General features: G+C 32.1%; 1 pseudogene; it reads left to right on the top strand.

Moving 5' to 3' along the window:
* Positions 1-3,484: 3,484 nt before the first annotated feature.
* LOC120207700 lies at positions 3,485-5,293 on the top strand (annotated as a pseudogene).
* Positions 5,294-7,363: the final 2,070 nt, after the last annotated feature.

The following is a 7,363-nucleotide window of genomic DNA, read 5'->3' on the forward strand; positions in this document are numbered from 1 at the left end:
TCTCCATATACGGAGAGTGTGATTCAACCAATATTCAGCAGTCCTCATCACAAGCCGTAAATGAATAGGCTCGATACTAAGATCATTTTTCTATCAGCGCTCGAGATAACAAGGATTTATCTTGCAAAATAGTGCCCATGAATTTCTCGAACATAACATACATGTTTTGATAATAAAAATGTTGCTTGCTCAGGAGGTAACACGATACTTGTACGCAAATGAGGGGTATTCTAATCATCTGAAGTCTCGTGTTCCTCTTCATTTTGAGATGAATCACTTATTACTTCATAATCAGCGATTCTTCGAGAGTCAGCTGGCACTTTTTGTCTCATAAGTGACATGAATGGACAACTACAAACACAACAGACTTCAATTTAGGCCCATAATCAATTTAACTTGATTTTTATATCAATAAATGTAACATCATATATTTCATTTTGTCATACATTGAGCCGAAGATGTTACGTTCAGATAGCTGGGCAAAATTATTTAATTCTAAAATCATTTTTTTTATCAAACAATCAATCATGCATTCAATTAATGGATAATGACTGAATCATAAAACACTTCAATCATGTGGCCCATCATACAAACAATTACAAATATGGGCATCAAACTATAAAATTATGAAATCTTGCTTCTTTGCATCGGTACTGGCTGGCCTGATATAGACACCAAAATTAGATATCTATATTTTCAATTTTTTTAAAATTTCAAATAAATTAAATAATAACTTGTACCTCTATTTAGATATCGATACCTAAACTCTTGAAATGGAAATTTTTTCAAAAAGAAATATGCAGCAAATTCAATCTCAAAATGCCATTAAAGAATCTAACATATGCGAGTATCTCTAAATAATTTTGGATAAACTATTCGATTTTATTTAAATTATTACTTTTATTTAATTTTAACATTCAAAATTTATTTCTTTTAAATTATATTTAACATTTAGTCTAACTTATATGCCATTAAATTTATTTCTTAGAGGTTTAGATTCAAACAATTATATATAGGTCGTGTGTTGTCAATAAATTATGAAAATTTTGAATAGATAATATCTTGCAATTACTTCAGATTATATATGGATTAGTCTAACTTAGTTCTTCTAATGGTGAAGTCTACTGAGCTGAGAATAATTTATGTGCGATTTTCTCTTAGATTTTGTTTCAAGAATTTGTTCAGGATCTGACTAGTCATGCTCTAAATGAGGTTATATGCATCTTTGTTTGTGCATCTTCAAATGTAAAGCCTTTTATTCCCCCCTAACAAAGCTTCTAAACGGTTGAATGGTTTGCTAGTCTAGCTAAGGGTTGTTCGTTTGCGTTGACTGTGTCTGTTTCATGTTACCACTTTTATTTGAGTTAGGTTGCTAAGGGTTGTTTGTTCGGCCGCCCCGTACTTTTATCACGTAACTTCGTGATTTGGTATAAGAAGAGATTGGATCACAACAGTAACAAAAACCTGATTCATAAAGTGCACAGAACAATGCTACCTCACTTCTTTCACCGGGTAAAGGAAAGAAAAGGGAGTGTGTGGATCAAGGCTCTAACTCTAAGCCTGTCAAACGGAAACGTAGGGGACTGAAAAGGGGGACTAGAGAATTCTGAAGGGGTTGAGAAATTGGTGCAGGTCATGATGCCCGAGAGAAATGTGAAGAAAATGGACCTGTTGAGAAACCAAATCATGTTAGATGAAAAGTGTTAGTTGACTAACAATCAACTCTATATTACTGACATGATATTTCTACGTGTTCATTTGATGATGTCGCAGAGCAATGATGAAAAGGTTGAGAAGGATGTTGAGGCTTATGCATGTTGCCATGCGAGTCACAGTGAGAAGCAAAAGCCCGAGTGGGTAAGTAATGATTATGATGTGCTATTTTTTTTAATAAGAATGAAGACAAGCAGTATTAGGAGGGATTAAACCTCCACAAATCTGTAATGTTCAGCGTCCTCCTCATAAGCTTTGTCTATCTTAACCGGAGGCATGTTTCTCTATTTTTAGGGTAAAGTACACAAATGGTCCCCTGATTATAGGTATTGTTTTATTAAATTCTTCGACTATTAAAAGTTATAAAATGATCTTATAACCATAGAGTGTTGCTTTGTTGAGTCTCTCGACTATTAAAAGTTACAAATTAGTCACTCGACTATTCATTATGTTCCAAAATCGTTTTTTTTTTTGTTAAAAAATTAGTGATTTGTAAGTTGGATATTAACATGATGACTGGGATATGATAGTTGTTTGAGATTCTGATATCATATTTTATCATATCATAGTTAACATGTTAATGTTCAGCTCAGAATATCGTTATTTTTTTAACGAAAAATAACGAGTTTGGAATATAATGAAAAGTTTGATAACCATTTTGTAACTTTTAATAGTCGATAGACTCGACAAACCAAAACTCTATAGTTGGAAAACTATTTTATACCTGTTAGTAATCGAAAGACTTGATAAAATAGTATATTATAATTATAAAACATTTATATATTTTTCCCTTATTTTTATTTAAGACAAGTTGATTACTAACGTTCAAAACTAGTTTAGAATTGTTAGTAGTTTCCAATGTTTGAGTAATCTCACACCGTAAGTAAAAGGGAACAACAATGTCAGATTTTAACATACTTAATTATCAAGAGTTGCTCATTCAAAAAACTTTATCAAGAGTTGCGTGTCAAATAATATGTTATTCTTTTTTCCAATCATCAATATATGATTTATTAGTTTATATTAATCTCGATCAGATATTATAAAGATTTTGGAATGAATCTATCTTATTTTCATCCTTTTTAATTGACATAAAAAAAATTATGTTCGTTTGTACAAATGATCATTTTGTTCTCTATTATTTTTAGAGTATTTTAACACTCAATGTTTTAGTTTTTTGTCAAAACATTTCATGTTAGATATAAACTATTAGTTGACTAACAGTCAATACATGTTACTTATGTAATATTTCATCGCCTTGACTGATGTGGCAGATGCTACATCATCACTGTGAGTAATATGACATATATCATGTCATCGTGTTTTGTGATGTGATATATATCATGTCAATCGCTTGAACATATAAAATTATCACATCACTAAAATGGATTGATGAAGTAATCGATTAATAGTTTTTATTTAATAGAGTCGGTTTTCACACAAAAAATAAAAACAAACTGAAGATTAAAATAATCTGAAAACAAATAACAAAATAATTATTTATGCAAATGTTAGAAATAATTTTGTCATTATACCTTTATTAATTCTCTCCACCTTTCATTCTTCACAGATGTCTTTAAACAAAGGCCAGAGTTAGTCTTTCACGCTGATTATTTAATGTTTGGTAGAGTGGAATTGTTAGAAACTGAAAAAGAGACTTGTGAGGAACGTTTGTCAGAGAATTAGTAAAAGAAAAAGTGAAAAATAACCCACTTTTGAACCCTTTTATATAGCAATGATGATGGCAGCTATTGGATGGCATGTAAAAGAAATGGCACCGCTGGGATTACCTCCTGGTTTTAGGTTCCATCCTACTGACGAAGAACTCGTGAATTACTATCTCAAAAGGAAAATAAACAAGCAACAAATCGAACTTGACATCATCCCCGAGGTTGACCTCTACAAATCCGAACCATGGGAATTAGCAGGTCATCTTTTAAAATTTTCATATTTTTTATTGATAATTTCTTTTTGTTTCTAAGGTTTTCTTTCCTAGAATTTTGTAAGTTGATCTCTTTTAGAGTAAAATCTGACGTCTGTCCAGAAAACATATTTACATCATTTCATTGATGTTTCCCTTTGGAATTTGGCTGAAAATGTGAACCATTTTCATATCTATTATTTGATAGAAAAATCATTTTTTTCCTAGTAGAGATTCGGAGTGGTATTTCTTTGGACCCCGTGACTGAAAATACCCGAATGGATTTCGGACAAACAGGGCGACGAGGGCGTGATATTGGAAATCTACTGGGAAGGACAGGAGAGTTTGTTGCCAAAATCTAGCCATCGGAATGAAGAAGACGTTGGCTACCGAGGTCGTGCCCCTCAAGGAATCAGAACAAATTGGGTAATGCATGAATATCGCCTCGACGATAATGAAAGCGAGGACAAGTGCGGAATTCAGGTACTCGGTGCGTCATTATTATTCACCATTGCGTGAATATTAGTGATGAAAATCCCGGCTTTGGCATGCAATGGATCGTGTTTTGCAACTATATATATATATAGATATAGATATATTTTTTTGCAAAATAATAAAAGTAACGTGGTCGAAAATATTATAAGTTACTAACTACTCTTAATTTTGAGTCTTCGTTCAGAGATCTAAAAATACCCGAGACTGTTCTATTCTTGATGCTAAGAGTGTTGACAATTCTTTAGTATTAAACCTAATAACATAGTTCGCTTTGTTGTATTTGACGTAGGCAATGCATGATTCTCATGAAAAGTTAGGCCATTTAGACACACTTTTGCTTTATCATTTCTTTAATGAGTATTTATTTAATATATTGGCTTTATCATTTCTTTAATGAGTATTTATTTAATATATTGGTCATCGACTCAAAATAAATAAATCTATACAAAAATGAGTGAAATATTCGTTGCTTGCTCTTATTGATCTCTAAAGTTTAGAAAAGTTTTGTCTCACTTTGCCTTTTGTAAGAAGACAAAAGCATTATCCTTCGGGACCTAAATGCTATTATTCTAATATCCTTTTAATTCTCGGGTAAATATTATTGAACTTTGTCATTGTTATCATTAATTAGTATATGTCATTATCTAGGGATGGATCGAAGGGGCTATGGGAGTAATCGTCCTCTGAAAATTTTTAAATTCTCATATAGTTTAGTTATTTTCTTTATATTTTCTAGTAATAATATATTTTCATTCCCTAAATTTTATAACTTTAACATAAAATTGTACATTTATCCCTCACCACCTTAACATAAATGATGGTGGCTAATGGCTATGTTACTTTATTCCAAAACACAGTTATAAGCCAATGGATTGGCTTTTTTATTTATACATAAATGATGGTGGCTAATGGCTATGTTACTTTATTCCAAAACACAGTTATAAGCCAATGGATTGGCTTTTTTATTTATGTGGGATCATGTTCATATTGGCCGGATGGTTACGCACTATGTCGAGTGTCAAGAAAAACGGGATAATCGGATCGGAAACGGAAGCGCAAGGGCAGTGTAGTTCATCAGTGGTGGATCGCAGGAGCCGCCGTCAGGCACCTCCTCATCTTTATGCATGGAGGAGGAAGACGATATTGATAAAGGTGAATACATAACACATATTAATTGGCTAATTATGTTTCTTTGAAAGAATATGCAAATATTACACACATATATATTGTAAAATATCAGATATTTTCTCTCATGAAGGAATTAGTTTCTCTGATTGGATGTAACCACTGGGGCATCATTGTTGTTATAATAATAACAAGAAATCGAAACTATCTTCATAACATGCACTCTTTCTGACTGTTTGTAGAATTGATATTTTATTGTCCATATTTTATCCCTCTTTATCCAATGTTTATGCTCAGGTTAGATTTGTATCATTCAATTCATTTTTCGATCCGACTCAAGAAGAAATTCCCATAAAACATATGTTAAAAAATGAGGATACGCAAATTGCAATAGCAAACAAGTTTAATTCTTGTAAAATTTTGTTTTTCAAATTTATTCCTGTAAATAGATATTGGTGATTAGTGTTTAAATGTAAATTGGTTACATCGTACATCTATTCTTCTTTAAAAAAAAAGTTTTCTACTTTAAATCTTGATATTCTTTATTTTACAATTATTTATATTTACGGTATTACAACTATTTTTTAAATATCTAGTTGATATCTTGTAGATTCTATTTCCTGGTAAATTGCTTGTTTCATTTCGGCAAAGTATCATAGAAAATTGCTTTCAGACGGTTACATGCCAAATCAATTTTGAGATAATATAAGCTCAAATGTGATATTAAACCTATTACAAAAGGGGAACAAAAACGACAGCCATCATGTTCATGTAGATTACAACTGAAAATGCATACAAAGCACTGGTCTTCATCAATCATCATCATCAGAAGTTGCATAGGTTAAGCCTAATAATGATTTGGCAGGATTTTCCATCTTATTCTGCTTCCCTGCTGTATTTGATTTCAAAAAACATGATGCTCATTCTTCTCGTGTTCGAACTCCTGCCCCCGGGATTGTAAATTGGATCGATTTCCCCCGGGCACAGAGTCGGAGGGGCTTGAAAATTTTGTGCGTTTCGGTTTAACTTCCACAACTTTTTTCAGCAAATCTTGTTGTCTGCATAACAAAGAAGACAACTGAAAGTGGTGACTAAACAATGTGACAACAAACCAGTTCCAAAAATATAACTATAAATATTTTACAAGTTCACATGTAGCAGGAATGTGGTCTCGAAGGGAAAGAGAGACCTGATTCCACTCTTTGGCTTGGGCTCGACTCGAAGAGGCAACGGAAAGGATGCAGGTGAGGAATCTGCTAAACTTGCAGCTTTGTGTCCAATAATTAAGAAAAAGTGAGAACCAATATAAAACGAATACCAAATAAGGGGCAAACTACTGGGTGCTAACGATAAAGCTCAACTGTAGAACTGTACACTTCGTTCGATATGAAACAACTCGTCAAGTGATCTAATGCAACTGAGAAAAACAAAGTGGAAACAAATGCTATAATTCTGGGACTTGCAACACAGGAAGGCGAAATTTTATTGATTACGATGTCTACGTTGAAGCAGTAATTGCGATTGGAAACAAGAAACTCAATTGACCGCAAGTTCAAGAAAATGATCAATTACTTTCAACCGGGGGACCTATAGCTCAGTTTGCAAGAAGATTAAAGCAAAGCAGAGAAACACTACACCATTGGGTTATGCATAAACCTAAAATGGGCAAGTATAAAATGTGAGGAACACCATAACAAAACAAAATAACTTTTATTTTCTTTTACAACCATGAGGTCTTCATGAATAAAAGTTGTAAGGATGAACCTACATATTTCAGTACATAATACTTGAAACAAAATCATGTTCAGCCTATGTTTATTACCAAGTGGTGTTGAATCAAAATAGAGTAAAAACTCTAATTGATCGAGAAGAAGAAAAAAAAAACTCTTTAGAATAATCTCACAAAATTGCAAAAGGGAATAACTCTTAAGAAAGCTTTCAAATGCTTATAATTAAACTTTGATTGTTGGATAATAAAACTCAAATATAAGTAGGGTATTTAAAGGTTACAAGAAACAATATAAATCACTCATTAAAATAAGCACTAAATAATCTAAACCATTGAAATTAAAACATGAGAAAAATACTTAATTTTCACCTAATTAAATT

The sequence above is a fragment of the Hibiscus syriacus genome, unplaced genomic scaffold (genome assembly GCF_006381635.1).
Source record: "Hibiscus syriacus cultivar Baekdansim isolate YM2019G1 unplaced genomic scaffold, ASM638163v2 tig00000483_pilon, whole genome shotgun sequence".
NCBI lineage: Eukaryota > Viridiplantae > Streptophyta > Magnoliopsida > Malvales > Malvaceae > Hibiscus > Hibiscus syriacus.